At 43.8% G+C, this 22,030-nt stretch overlaps 2 long non-coding RNA genes across 2 annotated transcripts in view; one reads left to right on the forward strand and one right to left on the reverse strand.

The window, feature by feature from the left end:
* The first annotated feature begins 1,502 nt into the window (after positions 1-1,502).
* On the forward strand, positions 1,503-6,042 carry LOC128082970 (uncharacterized). The gene is made up of 4 exons (XR_008207910.1): positions 1,503-1,641; positions 1,770-1,837; positions 2,143-2,396; positions 3,720-6,042. It is a non-coding gene; the product is annotated as an uncharacterized LOC128082970 (long non-coding RNA).
* Positions 2,138-22,030, reverse strand: part of LOC128082974 (uncharacterized) — a 201,361-nt gene continuing 181,468 nt past the window's right edge. The window contains exon 2 of the long non-coding RNA XR_008207914.1: positions 2,138-2,279. This is a non-coding gene — a long non-coding RNA (uncharacterized LOC128082974). The remainder of the gene's footprint in view (positions 2,280-22,030) is intronic.

The following is a 22,030-nucleotide window of genomic DNA, read 5'->3' on the forward strand; positions in this document are numbered from 1 at the left end:
CTTCTGAAGAATAAACCAGGTGTGTCTTAATATGCAATTCCAGTCCTGCATAAACACATAACGCCAGTTATTTAGAAAGGATTCAAAGTGTTTCTTATGCACATTGCACAGCAACTGCTGGCTGAGTGACAGTCATTAGGATGCATTTTACTGCTTCTTTACATTATAGCACATTACTACTTCCAGCTGTTCCAGCCATCTGATAAGGCACACATTCATTAAGCTTTACCCTATGAGGGATAGGGTCTAATCCTTCAGATACACCGCCAAAAACCAGTTGTGTTTGTGAAGTCTGGGGCTGTGTGGCCCTGGCAGGGCGTACAGCATCGCTTCATCTGCAGAACTCAGAAGCTCTGTAGAAGGTGCTGAAAGTCCACAGCATTTGATGATTCTGATTTGATGAACATGCAAAGCTGCTGCTGCCAGAGGGGGAAGCAGGCAGCTGTACATTTGTCTCCTATAGAAGTTTCTTACCCCTGGGGTCCTTTGCTTCTTTATTCTCTCCTGCATCTCTATTTACTTATTTACTTTAATTTTACATATTCCATTGCCAGGACAGCTGGGGTTTACTGCCCCCACACTCCTTCCCTCCTTACTTTGTTCACCCTCACCCTTAGGAAATAGGTGTGCTGATTTTCAGGATCTTTGCCTTTAATTTTCTGGAGATAGCAGTATCTTAAATGGATGATTTCATTCAGAAACCAATCAACCTAAATCATCATCAGTGCTAAGTAATAACACAAAGTTCAACGTGTTTTCCTCAGGCGTCTCTCTGAGTTCAGGCTGTGCTGCAGCTGTGGGGTTATTTAAGTCTGAAGCTCACCTGAGACTTCATCAGTAAGGTAAGAGAGTGCCAGGAATTATTCTAACATTGCAGCGCTGGTTTTCTGGAAGGTCCCTGTTTGTCCCTTTCAAGTTACTCAAGCTCTATTCTAAGAACCAGGAACACAAAGGATGAATATTCAGTTTGGTGTCGCTTATTCCTCTGATCATGTCATTTCCCAACAGAGAAGTGCAAATCTCCTTTCTCTAACAGCAACATTTACTGCTGTATATTAAGAAGAAAAAAAATTTCACCAGCTGTTCAGTTTTGATAGGTCTGCACAGAAACCAGCCCGGACAGCAGACCCAGGAGCAGCAACAAAGGTCATGAGAGCACTTTTTCTTCAAGCAATGTGGAAACGATGGATGTTAGAACAGTTTATTAAAGAAACCAAACACAATTCTGTGTCCTTGGTAGTTTTTTTGGCTGATTGCATTCTGGCAGGCTCAGAGGACACAGTGATTACATACTAAAAGGGGTGCATCTTCTTATGCTTCAAGCACGCCCTTCTCTCGGCCATCAATTGACCCCATTGCTCAGGTGTCCTCCAGCCCATAATCACCCTTGTCCAAAGGCTATCAGGCTGTGGTTGTATCAAGAGGCCTTTCAACTTTGAGTCATTTGCCCCTTTGGGAACTCAGCTGAGGTTAATCTCAGTTAATTACCAGATTGCTCTCAGGTGTGTTTTGTTGGGGGATCTCAAACCAACACCCAGAGGGCAACGGAGCACCGTACAGATCCATGTAAGCTGGAGCTGAGGTTGCTGCTCTGGGATTAAATTCATCACAGAGAACCAACTTGAAGCAGTTTATAAATTGGTATGTAGAGCATACTTAGATTTTTTTTTTTTTTTTTTTTTTTTTTTCAAAGGAGAAATGGGTGATTTTAAATGCTATCACAGACTTCTCTCATTATTGTCATAACTTGAGAGTGCTTTTCCATTTAGGAAGTCATCACGTGGAATAGAAATCACTCAGCAGCACCACTAACTCTGAAAGGGTGAATGATTTTAAGGTAAATTTAGATATAAGTGCTGGTTATGTTGTAAGTCATGCTATTCCACTCTCTGTGGTGGATGCTTATCTGTTTCTTATGTTTCAGTGTATGTTTGTGCCTGCATGACTTTGTTTGGGAGTTGTGGGCAGATTACATCCTAGTGTTTCTCCATATGACTTTTTAATTCCTGGTGCTCCCATTTGGTACTGAAGCAGTTGCCTCTTAGATTTGTTCATGGAATAAGGAATGTCTTCTGTGACTCGTTAGTGGGATTAGCAGCACTTCTTGTAAATTAAAATAATCATTTTTTCCATCCTGTTCAGAGGTCTGGGTTCAAAGCAGCCCTCACTGTCCTTTTTGCCCCTGAGTCCCAATGGAGGTTATAGAATGACTGAATGGTTGGAGTTGGAAGGGACCCATAAAGGCCATCTGGTGCCACCCCTGCACCAAACAGGGACACCTACAGTTCCGTCAGTGCTCACAGCCCATCTCCTGACCTTGGCTGTCTGCAGGAAGGGACACCATTGCCTCTCTGGACAACCTGGGATGGTGATGCCTTGGGCAGGGAGCAGAGCAGGTTGGTACAGCACTCTCCAGCTGTGCTGAGAAAGTTAAAAAAAAAAAACCAAACAGCCAGATAAATGTTCTCCTCTAATTCTGTCCACTGATCTCTTCTAGGAATTTTATGATGCACAGTTTGTATAGTAGGAACCAAGGCATAAGAGTGGCATACAACATGTCATGGTCATGCAATCTTTTCATGGTTGCATAAAAACTCAGATCTGGGCTGAAGATCAGCTTCTGAGCACACCTCCTGTCACCGTGCATCCGTTACTGGGTGTTTTTCATGCTGCCCATTGGGATGAATTACATCAGGATAGGTGGTTCCAGCAGCAGGATCTGACATTCGTTCAGGGTTTACAAGGAATGGCAGTGTGGTGGAGCTGGCTGCTGGATGGGGCAGGACAGGGGCTGGGGCTGATCTGATGTCAGTGTCTTTTTCCGGAAAGGAGTAGGGAGTGTGGCAAGTGGGAAAGAAGGGTTTGCTGAGAATGAATTTGACACAGTGGAACAAAGCGTTCCCCTTAAATGTGTTCTACAGCCAGAATAGCAGCAGCACTTCTGCCAAGTGAGGGGCCTGCTGCAAGAACAGTTTGGCAAGGGGAAGATATAGCCAAATTTGAGTGAAGCAGCCTGATGGTGGGTGGCTGGGTTATGCAATTTGACTGATATTCAGCATCCATTATCTCTTGCAAAGCTTCTTTGAATGAAACAAAATGGTAGAGCAGATGACTGCTGTGCGTTTAAACACTTCCATTCCAGTTCTTGAAACTTGAGAAAGAAGATGGGGAGGACAGAGGTTGTAATGAAATCCTCACTGGGAAACTGAGGGCAGAGGGAGAATATGAGCTCCTGCAGTGTCAGAAATTCTTGGATTTGTTGAAAATTGGTTCTGGAAGGAGTGAGCCAGAAAGAAATCCTTTAAAAAAAAAAAAACCCCAACAAAAACAAAAAAAGGGGGGGGGGGAAAAAAGGGGGGGGGGGAGGGGAAGGGAAAAAATGCAATATCCTTTCACTTCAGTGCACTTTTGTAAGTGTAGTCATTTCTGGGAGAAGTATCAAGGCTTACTGCTATTCTTGACACTGCCATGAGGGATGAATGAGCTCTCATGAATGGAAGAATCATCATCATCATGTAGAAATCAGTGTGGTTTGGCCTTAAAAAGAGTGATCGTAGCTCAACCACTTGTGTACAAACAAGAGTCTTCTTCTAATTGCCTGGCTTGCCAAGGAGGGAATGTGGCTGTTTTCTTCTCCCCGGGAGTAACTTTGACTTCACAAGGATAAACTGAATTGGTTAAGGTGTATTTAGGAAAGCGTCTCTCTTATCCTTTTTAAGGTATTACTCAAAGAGCAAGAGAGGACTCAGCTTGGGATTCAACTGCTGCAGTGATATCAGTGCTGAAGGACAGGTGGTTGTCTGTAATGCTCTCTTGTCATAACCAGTGTGAACCCATGGGAGGTGATGAAGACATGCAGCCCAAGGAGACATTGCACTGTGCGGGGGGATGTGTGTGATACCCTTACCACAACAGAACCTGCAATGAGTTATGATGTGAAATAAGCATGTGCAGAGCAAGAGAAACCACTGCTGCTCCAGAGAAACCACTGCTCCGAGGCCTCTCCATCTGGTGACTGCTGCCAGAGAGCTGCAAACACTCCGAGCTGAGCCTTCCTGGGTTTTGATCCTCTGAGTGCCTGTGTAAACGTGGACCAGCTGCTTCCACCTTCCGTGCTTCCTGGAGTGGTTCCCAAACAAAAGCACGCTTGCTATAAATTTCCAGTGCCGCTTTGGCAGCGCGTGTATTGACTTTTCCATTTTCCTTTTCTGGATTTTGTTTCCTCTCACCTTTTAAGTTTCTTCCATTTTCCCCGATGGAGTACTTATGTTCTCAGATTAAAAACAGGAGTTTGTTCAGGTCGATTGTTAGTATGCTGTCAAATGGTATTTTCCATATAAAAATATTTATTTTACTTTAAACCACATCTTTCTGATGGAAGAAGGCTTTAAAAGAGTCAGCGTCTGGGAGCTTCTGTGCATAAATGTTTCAGCGGTTCTGTGATTTCATGGAGCAAAATAAGAGTGCAGAGGGTAGCCCATTTCTTTTGCTGCTGGCTCCTTCCCTTCTGATGTAGTGAAGCTGAAATGTGAGGTGCGAGTGGACTCCATGCTGCTGTCTCCCAGAGAACTGGATAATTCAATGTACATGAACAAGTATCACCCAAAAAGGTTGACCTCGGTGATTTCCCCATGTCCCTTCTATCTCCTATGACTCTATGGTGCTGCTCCTTGAGCACAATGGCTGGTCTCTGGCTATTGTGTAAATCCAGCAAAGCAAATACAGGCCCACGGTAGCTGACCTTCCAGGTGGTGTTATTGCAGTCCTGTGTCACGTAATTGGAGGAGAAAGTGGTTTTAATTGGGCTGCACACAGATCTCCAGTGAAATAGATTTTTAACTTTTGGAAATCAATAGGTAGACTCAATATGCAGTAAAGATTAAGGCTGTTACTGATTAAATATTGCTCCTTCCTTCCCTGAGGGTGTAAAGTTTACCTCTCTAACTGCTTGAGCTCTTAAGAGAGGCTGCCAGAGATGGTGAAGAAATCTTAATTTTCTCAATGTTTAAAAGGAGTAATCCTATCATACCTCTCTCTGTTCCCAGGCCCCCTGTGTATATTCCAATTAAAAACTCAACCTTCCGGATTTTTCCAGATCCATGTAGATCTTTGAGAATAACATTAGCTGGTACTTCTTAATGCATTCTGAGTGGTTGGAGTGACGTTTCTAAGCAGCTGAAGGCATGGCTGTGGTTGGCAAGGCGGTGTGAAAAGTCCTTCATCTCAAAGTGCTGCTTTTTGTACATGAGCACGAATGTTTCCTCTTCTGCCTTGACAGCATCCATTTTGCAGAAGACAATAATGAGACAGAAAACAAGGGATTTTATCCCAGGGCCATGTCACCAAAGGCCAGGCTAGAGCTTGCAACTTGGTAATGAAGACATCTGCCTATCTTTAACTTGTTGTTCCTGCTCCACTGTACCCTTTGCAGACCTTGCCACAAACAAAGTGGTGCATGACGTACAAATCTGGAACTGAAGAGCCTCTTCTGCACGAATCTCATGCTCTCTCCTGCCACCCATGCCTGGCAAATTATAAGTGAGGAAAGCCTAACAGCTCTGAGAGGGCTACTGAAGTCATAGGGAGTGCAGCCGATCATATCTGGAGGTGCAAAAGCAACTCGAGCATCTCACTGGTACAAGCCCTTCTTTCTCTCCAGCAGTTGTTATCCAGCCTGACCTTCTCCCTGCTCTCCATCTGTGCTAATTAGACCAGGCTTTGAGGTATCAGTCCTTTCTGTGTGTTTTTTTTTGTCACAGAATTTCTAGCAATTTAGCCAATTGTATTACGAATTAGCCTTTGGCATTCTCTTATGGAGAAATGGTGTTGAGCCCTGATTAATGCCTTGTGAAGCTGTTGGCAGCCATCGCTGTGAGTTAGTTCTGCTGGGCTGGTGAATTCAGGGCAGTTCCTCCTGTTGCAATTGAAACGCAGAACTTGCAGTGTGGCTGCATCAGTAGCAGCATGTAAACATGTAAACCCAGCAGTTTTCATAGAATCATAGGGTTGGAAGGGACCTCTAGAGGTTGTTCAGTCCAACCACCCTGCTAAGGCATGTTCTCTACAATAGGTTGAACAGGAAAGTTTTATATGGCAGGCAGAAGAAACCTGAATCCGTATCTTAAAAGGACGGCAATGAAATGGAATTTGTAATACAAATTACTGTTTTTAATTCCTCCTTATCTTTCAGTGTGGGAAAAAAAGTCATAGAATTGTTATGGTTGGAGAAGACCACTAAGATCATTAATTCCATTGCAAACCCATCCCAACCATGCCCACTGACTATGTCCCTCAGTGCCATATCTCTGCTTCTGGAACACCTCCAGCTGAAAGAAATATCAAGTCAGAATTTGATTCAGGCATATCACACCATTCATGGCTCTTGGAAGCAGGGAGTATGGATTTCTTATTTATTTCTTGTTTAATTAAATCTAGTTTTATGATACTTCACTTGTTACATTGGTAGATCATGGAATGGCTTGGGTTGGAAGGGACCTCAAGGATCATCAAGTTCCAGTCCCCCTTGCCACAGGCTGTGATATGTGGGTTTGGAATGAGCCCATGGTTTGCACAAGCAGAAATCAAAAAATGTCATCTACAGTTGTGACATGCCAGTGAGTCAAAATGTGCTGACAATAGCAGCCGTGTTTCAGAAACAAAATGTTGGCACTGTATTCACTGTCATCAGAAGAAGGAGATAGTTGGTAAAAATGGGATCCATTTAAGTAATAACTCCTTAGGAGTTTTTGTTTGAGTCATAGAATCACAGAATGGCTTGGGTTGGAAGGGACTTCAAAGACCATCCAGTTCCAACCCCATTACTGCAGGCAGAGTTGATCAGGCACCAGGTCCCCATCCAACACATGGGTGAGTCTCGTTAATTTTCTGCAGGGTCTGCAAAGATCTCTGCACCATAATTGCACAGTAGTGCATGTAGGTGGATGATATCATACCCTATCTGGTCATCATCACCACCACTGCATCTGAAAGATGTCACAGTCTTTATATTGTGAGTTGTAGGTTTTTTGTTGTTGTTGCTATTTTTTTTTTCTTTATATTCTCTGTTTCCGAAGTTTCTGAGTAACTGTGTGCGTGCGCTGTGTGGAATTTAAACAGATATTTGGGAAGTGGCTGTTAGCTATTACATTTCTTGGCTTCAGTGTCAAGAAATCTAGTGGGATTATCAAATGACTTTTTCTTTGTGAAGGAGGCAGAGATATTGTGATGGACTAGAAATATTTGTTTTTGATGTTTTCACACTAGCTACTATCATAGTAATTAGGGGAAGCAACAACAACAATGAAGACATAATTTCTCTTTGTCCTTTCTTTTTTCTTTCTCTCATGCTGGAGCAATGAGAGGAATTGACAGAGAAATGTCTCTGAGCTGTCAGCAGTGCTTCTATAGCAACCTGCAAAGAGCACTTTCTGACTTTATTTATTGAGAGCAGGAAGGGTTCCAGAAGGATTTGCTGAGGGCAGGGTTGCACTGTTTGGAAACCTTGCAGGTGGTGGGGAAGCCATGGCAGGAGCATCTAATTGGAGGCCATAGAGGGTCTGTGGCCTCCGGTGAGACAGAATGTCTCTTTCCCAAGCGTGTGCAAATCTGTGCAAGGTGCCTGGTGACCCTGGCTTGGTGCAGAGGGACATTGGGTGAGGACTTCAGGGCTGGGCCAGGAATGCAGGCTACAACATTCCAGGTTGGGAAAGAGGAGCACGGTTTGTTGGTGCAAACCCATCTGTTAGGAATTGGGCAGTGGGGCATCTTGGTGTGCAGCTGAAAGTCAGCAAAACCTCTTCATACTGGTGGCTGCAGCAGCAAAAATTATGGTATGAGCCTAACAAATGGTGTTTGGCACCCTGGCAGAAGTCATTGCTTCCTGCCATATGCTGTCACTGCAGGAAGAGAGCTGCTGTGTACTGAAAGCAGCAGTGGGAAAGCTCTTCTCCAGCAGACAGAGCCAAGAATTAAATGTCAGGCATTCGTATGGATTGGCCAGAGCCTGAGGCTCCTGATGGCATGAGAGGGGTTGGGGCAAGGTGGCCCCTATGGGGATGGGGGTGGTGATTTTGCTGCAGCTATGACCTTAACCATGCATAAAGCTTGGCAATCACTGTAAGAATGATTGAATGACAAAGGTAGTTCTCACTATTAATTCATTTATAGTGTTGCTTATTATAGTAGGAGTAAAACCAAGTGTGATATGCCAACACACTAGTAATCTCTTAAATCCAGTTCTCCTTAATGGACCATCTGTGATGGGCATCTTCTTCAACAATTGGAGAAAGCAGGAAGACCTCTTGTGTTCCAGTTCTGAGAGAATAGCTTCCTAGCAAGTGTGTAACATTGTCTCTACTGGTCAGATTAGAAGGGTGAATCAAGACAGAAATCACACTGAAACATTATTGTTTTTAACCTCCTTTGTGGTAAGTGGAGGAATAGATTTCATCAATATGTATTGTGGATGCTCTGTAGCTTTTTGGCTTCATCATGAGGCAAAAACTCCCAGGTTTCCCTGGTCCCTGAGTTACTTTTAGTATAACTTCTTTTGTTATGATTATTTAATAGCAAACTATCTCTTTAAATGGCAGTTATTTTTAAGTTTTAAGATCATTAAGATTGGAAAAGACCTCTCAGATCACTAAGTCCAACCCACCTCCACCAAGTCTACTGACCACATCCCCCAGTGCCACATCTCTACGGCTCCTGAACACCTTCCTGAACGCCTCCTGAGCACAGTGACTCCAGCACCTCCCTGGGCAATAGTAGTGTAGTGCAGGCTGTGTGGTTGTGTGGGCTATGTATATGCACAGCTGCACTGAGGAAAAAAGCAGCTCTCACCTGGTAAATGCATCAAATCCATGCTTTGTACTGATTATTACTTATTTGGGTTTTATGTTTATGACTGTGTGCTAATAAACATGTTATTGCTATTGTTATGCTTCTAGGAGCTGCCAAATTGCTACTGGGAGTTTCCAAGTAAGGGGGAATAACCCCAGGTAGATATAGGAAATCCTCCTGGAGCAGGTCAGTTTGTAAAAGCTCTCTGATATACAACCAGTGCGTCTGCTGTCAGATAGGAGCCACACTATTTGTCTGCAAACAAGGACATACAACTTTTGACAGTCTTGGAAATACTTGTTACTCTAACTGTACAGCACTTTTAGACTCCAAAACCAATACTTTTATCTTCTAACCATTGATCTTTACTTTGGGACATTTATCACCCCCCTCATGCTGCTCCCAGGGCCTGCCCAGCTCACTAATTGCATTTCTTCCCATTCTATTGCTTCAGTCTTTTTTGTCAGCCTGAATCCAAGCTTTTGTAGCCTGAAATGGAAGATGTGCAAGCATGTGTGGGTGACTAAAGGATTGCTTCTGCTCCAGATTACATTTGAACAGGTTTGCCTGCATGCATTCCTTCTACTTGTAGGATGTCATTATGAACATCCTGGTGATGTTTTCTGTATGTGATGCTGTGGGCTGACTTGAGCTGTGTTATCTCTGGGTGTCATCCTCAGTTCTTGCCCTGATTCTTCTGTGAGAGGAAAGAAAAATCCCTAACACGAAAGAAATCTCCAAGAAAGAATACTGGAGCTCTTGGGTTAATGAAGAAATTCATGTTCTTCCTAGACTTAATGCTGTGGGATCTTAAGGAAAGAACTTCTGAGCACTTTTACAAATCTTTGAGAGTAAGAGAACAGAAATCCCTGTGTACACTGATCCTCAGACACTGGGAGATGTGATCTTGGCAATGTTGGCTCTTCATTGGCTTTTGACTATAAAACCCAACACTTCCCACTCCCCATTTTTATTACTTATCATTGCCATAAAGTACCTTCTGGTCTTTGTTTGCAGCCTCTTGCCCTGTCATTTCAAGTGATGTCTTCTAGTTTTTGAATTGCAGGAGATGGTTAACAGAATCACAGAATGGCCAGGGTTGGAAGGGACCCCTCATGAATCTCCAGCCCCCCTGCCACAGGCAGGGCCACCAGCCTCCATATTTAATATCAGACCACACTGACCAGGGCCCCATCCAACCTGGCCTTGAACACCTCCAGAGATGGGGCATCCGCAACCTCTCTGGGCAGCTGCTCCAGCGGGGCATGATGTTGTATGTGGTTATATCTCCTACCTGGCAGCTTTAAAATGTGCATTTTCTAAACACCTACAAGCCATGAGAGAAATAATTGTAATTGTAAATAGGGTAGACTGCCTCTCTGGAGGTTTTCAAGAACCATTGACATGTGCTCAGGGACATGGTTAGTGGTATGGTAGTGATGGGTTGATGGTTGGACTTGGTGATCTTAATGATTCTATGATATGATTAACAAAGCTCATACTGGTGCTAATTCACAAAAAAAGGAGCCTAATTTGCTCAGGTTTTGAAGTCAAACGAAATTTGTCGTCTTTAGTGAAAAGATCAGGACATGGAAATCTTGTGACCTCAGTATGTCATTGATTTTTCTAATTGAATCCTTGATTAAAGGAAAATGAGTAAGTTTTGGTTCACTTCTGGCCTTCACAACAAACAAGGATGCTAATCATGTGTTCTAATGAGTGCATCGTTTTCCTCTGAAAAGAGGCAAGTACTTTAAATGGAATTATGGTAATGGTGTGATCATTGTCTGAGCTGCTTAATGAGTTTAGCAGCTGTTGCAATGTTAAATATTTTGCACTTAAGAAAAATACCTCCTGTTAGAAAAAGCTGATGGATCTTTTGCTGTAGTGCCGGACACATCACATGTAGCTTTGTGCACTGCCAAAATAACTTCTGATTTGGACACCGCGGTCTTCAGTGGGTTTGGCAGCTTCAGTGCTTCAACATAAATATAAAAATGGATTTTAGATGCTCTACTCTGAGCTAAGTAATGCGTTATATGAAAGTCTGACATCATAAAAGTGTGGGGAAATGGTTGGAGTGGTGAGGTGCTGGGGAAGGATGTCCAGGGAGGTGGTGGAGTTGCCATCCCTGGAGGTTTTCAAGAAAAGGATAGATGTCATGCTGAGTGGCATGGTCTAGAGTGGTCAAAGGCATGGGTTAATGTGTGGGCTTGATGACCTGGTTGTTTCTATGATTATGTGCATATACACAGATAAATAAAACTGAACTGAAATGTCAGGAAAAATGAAGCCATAATTAATCTGGGCATTAGGGATTTTGCAGAAAGGAAAAGCATAATTAAATGTGTAGGGAACAGTCAAGGAGGGTCCACAGCAGCCCCCACCTCTGATCTGGTTATGAAAATGCAAGGCAACAGTCAGAAAACGTGCATGCAAGAAAGTCCAATTGCAGTGGAGTTTCTTTCTTGGGAACAAAATAGTTGCGTAACTCAAACTGTGGGAATATTTGTTCTTTTAGCCTTGAACTGACTTAAACTGAAATAGAGAGGGCTGTAAGTCATTACTGCCCAGAGAGGCGGTGGTGCCCCATCCCTGCAGACAGCCAAGGTTGGGGAATGGGCTGTGAGCGCTGATGGAGCTGTGGGTGTCCCTGCTCAGTGCTGGGGGTGGGACCAGATGGCCTTTATGGGGCCCTTCCAACTCCAACCATGCTATGGTTCTGTTAGGCTCGTATGTGTGACATCCTGCAGGATGAGGTATGTCTGGTGTTGTGCCCCCTTTTGAATGGGGCTATTCAGTCAACGTACCTGATTATTTGGAACATCTCTTCAGCACTACTTTCATTTCAGAAGTGTTTGATATAAATGCTCCCACTGTTGGTGTAAAGGAGCCCCCTGGGCACTGAGAGTGGCAGCTTTGGGAATTAAGATTTTTGTACTGATATTATTTCCCATGCTGTTGAAATTTAATTAGTTTTACTGCTTAATAACGATGCTTTGTATCTTCTACTAATCCCTAACCAAAATTAATTCAAGCATCTGTGACTTCTGATGGAGATGGGTGTAAATAAGAGCTGCATAAAATTTCAGGGCTTGTTGTGAGAAGCCATCGTTTTGCCCTCATCACTGGAGATTTATTCCTAGTCTTTGAAAGTTTGGAATTAAAGAAAAATGTGAAGAGTCACACTCAGAGCACTAGAAGCTATTTGGAGTATTAAAATGCAGTAATATGCTTCAACCTGCGGTTTGCGTGAGGGAGATATTATAGGGTTAAGGAGTATTCAAGAAGTTGAAGGTGCACAGTAGGTCACAGCCTGGTTCAGAGTGAAATGGCAGCACTGATTCACAGCACGCCTCTCTTGAGACGCACACTTTCTTTCATGCCAGAAAAAAATGTCAGATTTCATTGGTACCTGGATAGAGATCCAGGCATAAAACCTATAACTACACTGCAGAGTTTGGGTATAATGTGTTTATTTGATGTGTTCTGGTATTTATTTCTTTCCTAATGCCTATGCTTGACAATATGGTAGGAGATGTGGAAAATACATGCATATTTGGAGCAAATATTCTGCTTTTTTCATGTAGTCAATTAAGATACTGTTTGTAAGTACAAAATGTTTGTTCTAGACACTGATACATGAAGTTGAGCCGGGGCTGCATTTTCCAGGAACAAACAGTCCCATGGAATGTGTACTCACTGCTTGGAGCTGGGAGGCATGTCAAATGCAAGTAGGTTTTGTGAAATCTCTCCAGTAGCTCAGTGTGAATATCAGCGATGGCAGCTTGGTTTTTGCATGATAAATTCATTCAACTATTAAATTACCGGAAAGAAATCTGCCACTTCAACAAAGACTGAATGCATCATGTGTATTTATGTAAAGGATGTTATTATGATGGTTTCTGACCCTAACGAAGACAAAAAGGTACTTCATAATTTCCCTCTAATTCTCTTTTGTTAAGAAATCAAAACAAACAAAAAAAAACCCAGCAAATTATTTTTTGTGGCCCTTCTAGCATAGAATCACTAAGGTTGGAAAAGACCTCTCAGATCTCCAGGGCCGAAACCAACCCACCAACCCAAGCTCACCACATCCATCAGTGCCACATCTCCACGGTTCTTGGACACCTCCAGGGATGGTGACTCCACCACCCCCTGGGCAGCTGTGCCACTGCATCGCTGCTCTTTCAGAGGAGAAATTCTTCCTAAAATCCAACCTTATTCTCTGTTGGTGCAACTTAAGGCCATTAGCACTCATCTGATCACCATTTCCTGGGAGCAGAGGCCAACTCTCACCTCAGCACAACCTCCTATCAGGGACTTGTAGGGAGCAATAATGTCTCCCCTCAGCCTCCTCTTCTCCAGACTGACCCATCCCAGTTCCCTGTATTCTGATTGGGTTTGTCCCAGTGTCTGGAAATGGAGCATCCCTTCCTGCGATGGGTGTCCAGCAGCACCCCTTGGTTGGTTCCTTGTCCATTCCTGCTTCCCAAATAGACCACAGGTTTTCTTTTTGAGAAGCACAACTTGGATAAAGCCCTCTCTTTTCCAACTGCAGAGATGTTGAACTCTAGAATATGCCTCTGATTTTTAGGGGTATCTAGCCAGGGCACGATTACAAAAATTTCTGACTCTTTTCTCCACAGTCCTCCATCAACTCTTTGGAAATTATTTTTAAGTGCTATTTTTTGAAACTCTTCAGGGGGATGCAAAAAAATGCTTAATTGGTATGAATAAAACATCCAGCATTTGGTTACCAAATGCTCCCATGATTCATTGAGAGCTCTACCATCCAAAAGGTCCTTTCCTCCTGTCGGGCAGCCTTATTACTCCATCTTTTAAAACCAGAAAATACAAAAGAAGCTCTTCAAAATGGGGATCAGCAGGAGTCCAAACTCCAATGTTGTTTCGGCTCTTGGGGAGAGGTGAAGGCTCTGCGCAGTGTTTGTATGGTGTCCAGCTTCAGCACAGCCCTAGGCTGGTACCCAAAAACCACAGCTCCTTGAGTGCTTCTGCAACGCCCATCCTGCACTGGTACTTGGCTTCCTTCCCAGGTGTGCTCTAGTTTGAAAGTCCTTTTCCAGAGGAAAATGGCTTCTAAAGATGTGTATTTTAGACTGCACAGGGATGATTCATGACAGCTTCAACCTGGAGTACTCCTGCTGTGCTCCCTGGCTCAGGAGCAGATGAGCGCAGCGGTCCTTGTCTTTTATAACTGATGGCAGCAGAAGCAGTTCTGGCCTCGTTATGTGACATTTATAGAGCGTGGCACTATCATCTGCTGCTGATCTTACCTGGAGTGAATTCAAGGCTGAGGTGTCCTAAGTGGTTTGGTTTTGGGTAGAAACCAACTAGCTTTCCATCACAAGGCTAAGCCCTTGGAGAACCTTCCCCAAGTGACTGAGGTACATTCGTAAACAGAGCTGGGTCAGGCTTAGAGAAGTCAAAGCCTGAGTGCTGGCAGAGACTGAGCTCCCTGAAGCTTGGCCCCATCAGTGATAAAGCTGATGTGTGCCCTGATCACACATCATGGATGTCATCTTTATTAGTCCGTGTTTCATAAGCCATGAGCTCATCTGGAAGCAAGTCGTTGCTGATTTCAGCCCGTGGCTAATAACAAAGAACTCTGTGGGATGTTGATTTCGGTGCTCTGGGAGTGAGCCCAGAAGGTGCTGTGGTTTTCATCAGCCCAATGTGCTCTGCCTGGTGCTTTCTGCTTGTCTGAATCAATGAGATGACAAAACCTCATGGAGCAATGAAGGAACACTGTGTGGCCGTGGTGCCGGCCCTGCAGCAGGTGCTGGATGGCTGTTGTTTTCAGCTCTCTGCATAATTTAATGAAATAGAGTTGATATGCATGAAAAAGGTGGTGAACAGGAATGCAATGTTTGATTTCTTTTTGCATGATGACAAAGCAACGAAGTTGTGTAGTATAGAAATACCCTTTGATTTTAAATAAAATGCATCAGCGCTGCATGAAAATCCCAGGAAACCTTGAAATAGTGATCAAGGGAGCACAAATGTGCAGTGCCCCATAGCCGGCAAGTTTATGAGGCATTAAAGCAGTGTCTGGAGGCCTCCAGTGCCATATAAACTGTTCTGTTACATAAGCATGTCATCTTATGCTGGGCTCATGGACGTGAATTCCCTCCAGGCTGGCAATGGGATGGAGCTGCAGCCCAACAGTGCCTGCTGTTTATTTAAGGGGCTGGGGGCAGTGAGACAGCCGAGCAGTGCTGAGCCCATCCAGAGCTTCACTATTTCTCCATGTCAGAAATCTCTGCTAAGTCTTCACCGGAATCATATTTCCAGCCTCAAATTGCTTCAAGCCTGCTAAAAATTTATGTAATAAGTTTTAAATCTGGCACAAAGTTCGTACAATACGGTCAGGGTGCTCATGAGCAGTCAGTCCAGGTCTGACCCTGGTGAATGCATGGGGACACTGCTGGTGCTGGCAGTGGTTGTGATGGGGACCAGTCTGGATGTGACCTCTGTGGCACCGCCACGTGAAAGCAGCGCCCGGGCAGTTCTCACAGCTGGAACCATTTGTCTGCACGGCTCTTTGCCTTGAATAGGATTATAACACTTGAATCAAAGTGAGCCCAAAGAAAAAGCGATACGGAGCTTCCTCTGCGCTCCTCGTACAGGCACAGACTTGGTTCAGAAATGTCTTCACATCAAGTCAATTCGCATATTCTGGCAACCGTTGCAGAGATGATGTTGGAGCGAGTGCAGCTTGGCGATGCCCAGCAGATGAGTCACTTGTTTGTCAGTCTTAGCATTTCTACTCCAAGTGACACCATCGTGCCCAAGGGCGCTTTGAGGGACGATCCTTTGGGGTTGGCCCTCTGCACAGCAGTGCATTTATGCTGCGAAACAAAGAGCCTTTAGTGCTTTGAAGAGCGCTGTATTTGTTTATAACATCCGCGTTGCTGCGTTTGTGCACTGAAGGACTGAAGAACAGGCGGAGGTTTTGGAGAAGCTGGCGGACTTTCTTTGTACCCGGGGCCATGCTCTGGGTGTCAGATAGCTGCGTGTCCTGCTGGGGCAGAGAGCCATGCAATATCCTGAGTTGAAAGGGCTCCATGAGTATCACTGGGTCCAACTCCTGCAGGATCTGTCCCCAACTGCCCCACTGCACTTCTTTGCCTGAGTGAAGGCTGCCGGTGCTTCCCGATGGAACGCTGCATTCTTGATTCCAAAAGAATGGGTATGCACAAACCCTTTCAGCTTCTTTTCAGACAACTGAAAGCAAGTTGTTCTTGGGCAAAGCTGAGATTTTGTGGAGTTTGGCTGAAAAATATCTGTTTCCAATGCTTTATTTCCAAAAATAATTCAGTTTTTGGCCATTAGGAAGCAGAGAGATAAGATTTTTTTAATCTGTAGCAATCCCTCTTTTTGCTGTTGAAATTCTTCATGTGAAAAAGATACCTGCTGGATCCAATCTGAACACTTAGGAGTTACAGCTTGGATAAATACTTCAATACTTGCCCAGTTTTGTCTCAGTGGGATGGCTCTCAGAGGTGTATTCGTTATTTTGGTATTACTGTGTGCAGAAAAATACAGAGAGCTCTGGCACAAACCTCACCCAGTCATGTTTAAACACGTGCAGTGCCAGTGTGACTGAACAGAAAACTTGCACTGAAGATGGGGTGGTGGGGGGAAGGCATTTCTTGAGCTCAATCCATCTCGTTCTGTCTGGGTCTGATGAAGACGTACTGCAGTTATTCAAAGCCAGCAAAATCGAATGTCATGCACAGTGACTGAGCAGCACACAGCTCTTCTGTTGCTCTTCACCCTCCGTGTTCCAGTTTTCCTGGCTACCTGTCAGCTGTGTGGTTTTCCTGGGTGGTGCAGAGCTGGATGCAGAGCAGGAGGTTGGTGCCATTCCTGTCCCTCCTACCAGCTCGCTGGGTTTTGGATAAGATTTTGCTGTACCTCAGTTCTTTCTGTTGTAAATAGATTATAATGTTTGCTATTAGGAAATGCTTTGATTTCAGTGAGTAAGATGACAGTAATGAATTATTTTTATTATGTTATGACATAGTATGCCTTTCTTGTGTCTTTCTTCTCTGTAGCTCCTCTTTTGATGATCCCTTTATTTTCTGTTTGTACTTTTATCCTAACACCCCAAGGTGCAATTTTCAAGCAGAATTAAGAAGGGAGAGGACTAAGCCAGTATATTTTCAGGAAACAGGCTGGGCTTCTGAAAGATGAGGTAGGAAAGATGGTTTCCATCCATGTTGCTGGTCCAGATCTGGATAAAAGCTGTGTTGTGCATCAAGGCATGTGGGGAAAGAGATTGTGAGATCTGGGAGGGAGCATTCCTTGCTTCTCAAGGTCAGGAAGCAGCTCCTTCTTGGCTGTTTCCATCTGGTAGAACCCATCCACTAAGCAGCTGAGCACTGTTGGTGCATGGTGGGTGGAGGCACCTCCCAACAGCCCAATGTGGGAACCCTCACTAGGGTGGGTATTTGACGTTTTTTAAAAGAGAACTCAGGGGGCACCTGTACAGGAGCCTTCCCAATTCAAGCCAGCCATTCTTGCTGGGTTATCTAAGCTAAGCAAGGCCTGGACTCAAATAGCGTGCTTAACTTCTGCCTGACCTTCATTTGCTTTCCAGCAGCCTTGCAGGTGTGTTGGTAAGTAAATACCATGTGCAGTAATTTTTCCAGCAAAGGGCATATGCCATTAATATTAATAGCAGCTATTATTTGCTAAATGGACTTTTTGGTTAACTGAGTTTTTATCGCAGGTTGTTTGAGTAAAGCTGGAGTGCAATCAGTGCTATGTAGCAGCTTCAGGCTTGAGGGTGGGGGAAAAAGAAGAAATAATTAGTTGTCAGGTAGCCTGTAATTACCTGGATAGCATGGTCCTGCTATGCAATTAGATGCTCAGCACTTTCCATGTAAATAAAGTGACCTGCTTGGCTGGTGTGTCCGATGTAACCAAGGCAGTAGGTTAATGTGCAGCACATTTCCATCTGCAAATCTGTAAAACTAACTTAATTCCTCCCTGGTGTAAATCTGATATTACTCTTCCTATGGAAGCTGACTACTGTGGGCAGAAGTCAGACGTTGGGTCACTTTGCTTTCTTTCTCAGTTGAAGAATCTAGTGGGGGTTTATGTTAATGTGTTGGAGCTTTGCAAAATTGAGTTCTCTTGTTTTGGCAGCAGGAGACATTCTGAATTATAATTTAAATGTCTGTTTAATAATCAGAAATGGTTTTTTTGGTCAGTGAATCTGATTGATGTATCATGGGAGGTAGAATCCCATTTCTCTCACGCTTCTTTACACTGGAGCATTTCAATTTATTTCTCCATCATTAGAATGGTAAATGGGGAGGAAGGAGGGGGGGAAAGGATGCTGTTTTCTAGGCTGTTATTTATCTGAAAGAGATGGTGCTAATTATGAAGTACCTCTAGCTCTGAGAAAGGCCTGGTGGCTGTGAGAGGACACAGTTTGCTCTTCAGCACCAAACTGTGTCAGTTTATACTGGATGTATGCAAACCAGATAAGACTGATGTAGCACTGAGTGATATGGTTTAGTGGGTGATGGGTTGATGGTTGGACTAGATGATCTTAGTGGTCTTTTCCAACCTTAATGATTCAGTGATCCTATGATGCCTTTAGAATTCTGTCCTTAAGCATATTTGAGTGTCTTGCAGCTCTCACCCATGGCTAGGTGACACGTGGGCCACCTTTTCAGAGGACACAAAGGTTCTTCATTGCAGGGAGTCCTGTGCCAGTTCAGTTCCTCCCCAAATGATAATTGGCTTCAGATGAGATACTGGAGGAACTGCTCAAGTAATGGGTTTCATGAGCGGTGATCAGCCACACAGTCTTTATTTTGAATGCTCTTCTTATTCTTCTGGTAATTTACTGCAGTTCCTCCAGCTGTATTTCATGGCGGGCATTCCCAAAGATGTGCTTCAGGCAGTGGGATCAGGCCATGGAGAGATGCAGGCATAGCCAGCGAGGAACCTTGAATTTTTGTCCCTTTTGGATTAGATGACTTTTAAAGGTTCCTTCCAACTCAAACAAATCTGTGATTCTATGAACTCAGGGTGCCTAATGTATGCTCAGTGAGTGCAATTCCGAGCATAAAAAATTCACTGCACTCAAGGACAGATCCTATTACAAACTTAGTATTATAATGTGTGCCTGCTAGGAGGCAAACTGAATTTCTTGCATTTCCCATCCTTTGGGTGCTTGACTTGACAGCTGTAATAATATTTAATAATAAGGTATACCTTACTGATGTTCTCACTGGAATGATGAAAAATACAGTTATCCTACAATGAAAAGGAAAAAAACTAACAACACCTTATAACATTTAAATGAATTCCTTTGCAAATAAATAGGGTGGAAACCTTTCCATAGAATCATGAAGGTTGGAAAAGGCTTCTAAGAACATTGAGTCCATTGTGCTGTGTTAATATTTTAGTTCAGAGAGAAGCAAGCAATTTTATATGGGCAGAAACGTCATTGTTAGGAGTTGTTAACATAAGCATTTTAAGATTCTGTCAGGGTATGCAGGTACTCCAAATTGCACGTGTTTTACATTGTAAAATAGATTGAAAAAATAATTCCTTCTTGCTTTTTGTTTGTTTGTTTGTTTGTTTTTTGCTTCTGCCTAAGGCTCAATCCAGAAGTGATATACTGAGGGGGAAAAAAAGAACCCACCAAGCATTTCCTGAAAAATAATAAGCACAACAGCACTTCAGGGAGGAGAAACACTATGAGAAGCATGTTCTAGGAAATACCTGATGTTACAATAGCTGAATCATGCCATCTAACTACTTCTTGCTTTCTGCCAGTACAGGAATGCTGTAAATCAAATGTTATGTTCATTGGAAGAACAGCGTAGGGCTCAGATCAAAGCTGAAAGGGATCATACCATGTGATTGGTGTTGCTGGAGAGATGTATAGGAATCCTTCAAACCTTCTGATTAAATGCTGCTTGAGAGTAGACTCAAGTTATTCATTGCCTATTTGTCCATGCACAACAGCATTTTCTTTTGATCCTATTTGGCTTATCCATCGGGCTCCAACTTATCAGAACTGAAGTGCAGATAAAAATTCTGTTGTGCAAGGGAAGCAGGGGACAAAGCTCTCGAGGCAACCTCACTTGGTGATGGGGGAAGATAAAAGAACAGAAGTTTTATCTTATAAATATGCAACTCCACAGCTCATGGTTTGGACTCGCATGGCAGCAGTGTGATTTGCTTTGACTGCAGGTGCCTGAATGTGCCTGTTTAATGATTTGGTCTAGAGCTGCCTTTGCCTCCTCTGCTCTTTTATAGCCTGGACGTGGATAGATGGAAAATATTTCCCAGGTCACTGCACAAACTGAAAAAAAAAAGAAAAAAGAAAAAAGAAAAAAGATTGTGGTTTTTATTCACTGTTTTCTTAAGTCTTTCCTTCCGTGATCTTTCTGTATAATTTGAGCTCTGCCTTAGGATCCTGAAACTCATGGAAGTTATTTGTTCGGTGTCTATAGAATGGGTGTTAATTGTTGGATGCTGTAGCAGGAGTGTAGACTGCAGGGAATCCTCCTGGCCACTGAGTGTCATTGTTAACTCAGGAGAAGTGGGGTGATGGAGAAATCACTTTATTTGGGGAAGAGGAATGTGTGCAGGCAGCTTGGGCAGGTGATGAGTTAGTTAGCTGCCATGGTTTGCTGAATGGCAAGGTTGGTCTTTGAAGAAAGACTGCTGCAAGTTCCCAAGCATGCTGGGAACTTGGTTTGGTACAAACCTGCAAAATAGGTGACTGTGCATAGCAGCAAGGTGGGATCCTTGGCTGAGTTAACACCACGAATTTTGGGAATTGTCACATCTGGGCACCTAAGGCTGCTGCTCCCTTTTGTTTCTGGTCTTCTCTTGATCCATCCAAACTGGTGGCACTTCTAATGTCTCCCCAGGCTCTCTTTCTTGGGGCTTGTGCCACTTCACTGCAGTCATCTCTGTTATGCAGAGTGAGAAGTGCTGCTTTTCTCCCTACTCTGTTGTGCTGTTGTAGTGCAATGGGTCATTGCTGTGCAGCAGTGACAGAGCAGGGCTGGTGCCCTTGTACAAATGCAGAGTCCTCTTCCAGCTTGCAAAGCCTTGAAATGCAATAGTCCAGAAGAGAGCCGTCATCATCAGAAGCGAGATTATTTCCATAGAAGGAAAAATACTTGAAGAAAAGTAGTTCAAACAGTGGTTTGTGCAGATGTTTTCAAATAGCAAGTGAATTTTATTACCTGAGTATGTGGCTTTATGGCCATGTGTATTGTAGGAGCAGAATGAAATTTCCTGATATCTAAACTTGTGAATTAATGCTTTTATTGAATGTATTTTTCATAGGGTTGGTTGGGAACCTTGAAGTTCCCATGACTTACCATGAACTATTTGATGTATAAACTCATCTTCATCATCAGCACCAGCAATGTTGGAACTAAGATAAGGACTCTGTTTTCTGGATTTGGGGCTTAGAATGTGCCCTGCATTAGCATTCGTGTTAATAACACTGGCTTGCAGTGATGGCGAGAGGAAGGGATGTGACTGGAAGGCATCAGCCTGGGGTTCAGAGAAGGAAACTATTGCAGGTAGGAAGGAATGTGATGTGGGTTGCCAAGTTAATGCATTTTAACGTTTCTTCTGAATACCATCTTGCTCTTACCTCTCAGAACTGCCTTGTGTAGAGCAGTTGCTTCCCTGGCTTGTCTTCACCTCTAGGAAAAGAAAGGTATTTTCTCTGCAGAATGGCAAATCTGTCTTAAAGCTCCTATATCATTGGAAACAAGATGGTGGTGTTTTACTGACTAAGCAGGAGATGAAACCCTCTCCAACTGCTTTAACTTCAGCAGGATTTAGCAGCAAGATCCACTATTCCTGGTAGTTACACTGCCATGAAAACACCTTTCTCCCCTTATAAAATCTACTTAAACCGGACAAGGGCTTTGCAAATCCCATCTGGGCAGTGCAGCTGCTGTGGGGCAGCCAGGAGGAATTCCACCGTCTGCCCGTCTCGCCGTCTCGGTGGAGAGCAGGGAGGAACGGGGTGGAGGAGAGGCTGATGCTGAGCCAGAAACCACCTCCTTCCTTTGCTGCTTTCCTTCTGTAGCCCCATAGCTGTGGTTTCGCTCCTCGCAGTCCCAAAGTTGAGGTGGCTCTCTCCAGTTTGTGCTAAATCACTTTT

This window comes from Tympanuchus pallidicinctus, unplaced genomic scaffold (assembly GCF_026119805.1).
Source record: "Tympanuchus pallidicinctus isolate F22 unplaced genomic scaffold, pur_lepc_1.0 scaffold23, whole genome shotgun sequence".
Taxonomy (NCBI): domain Eukaryota; kingdom Metazoa; phylum Chordata; class Aves; order Galliformes; family Phasianidae; genus Tympanuchus; species Tympanuchus pallidicinctus.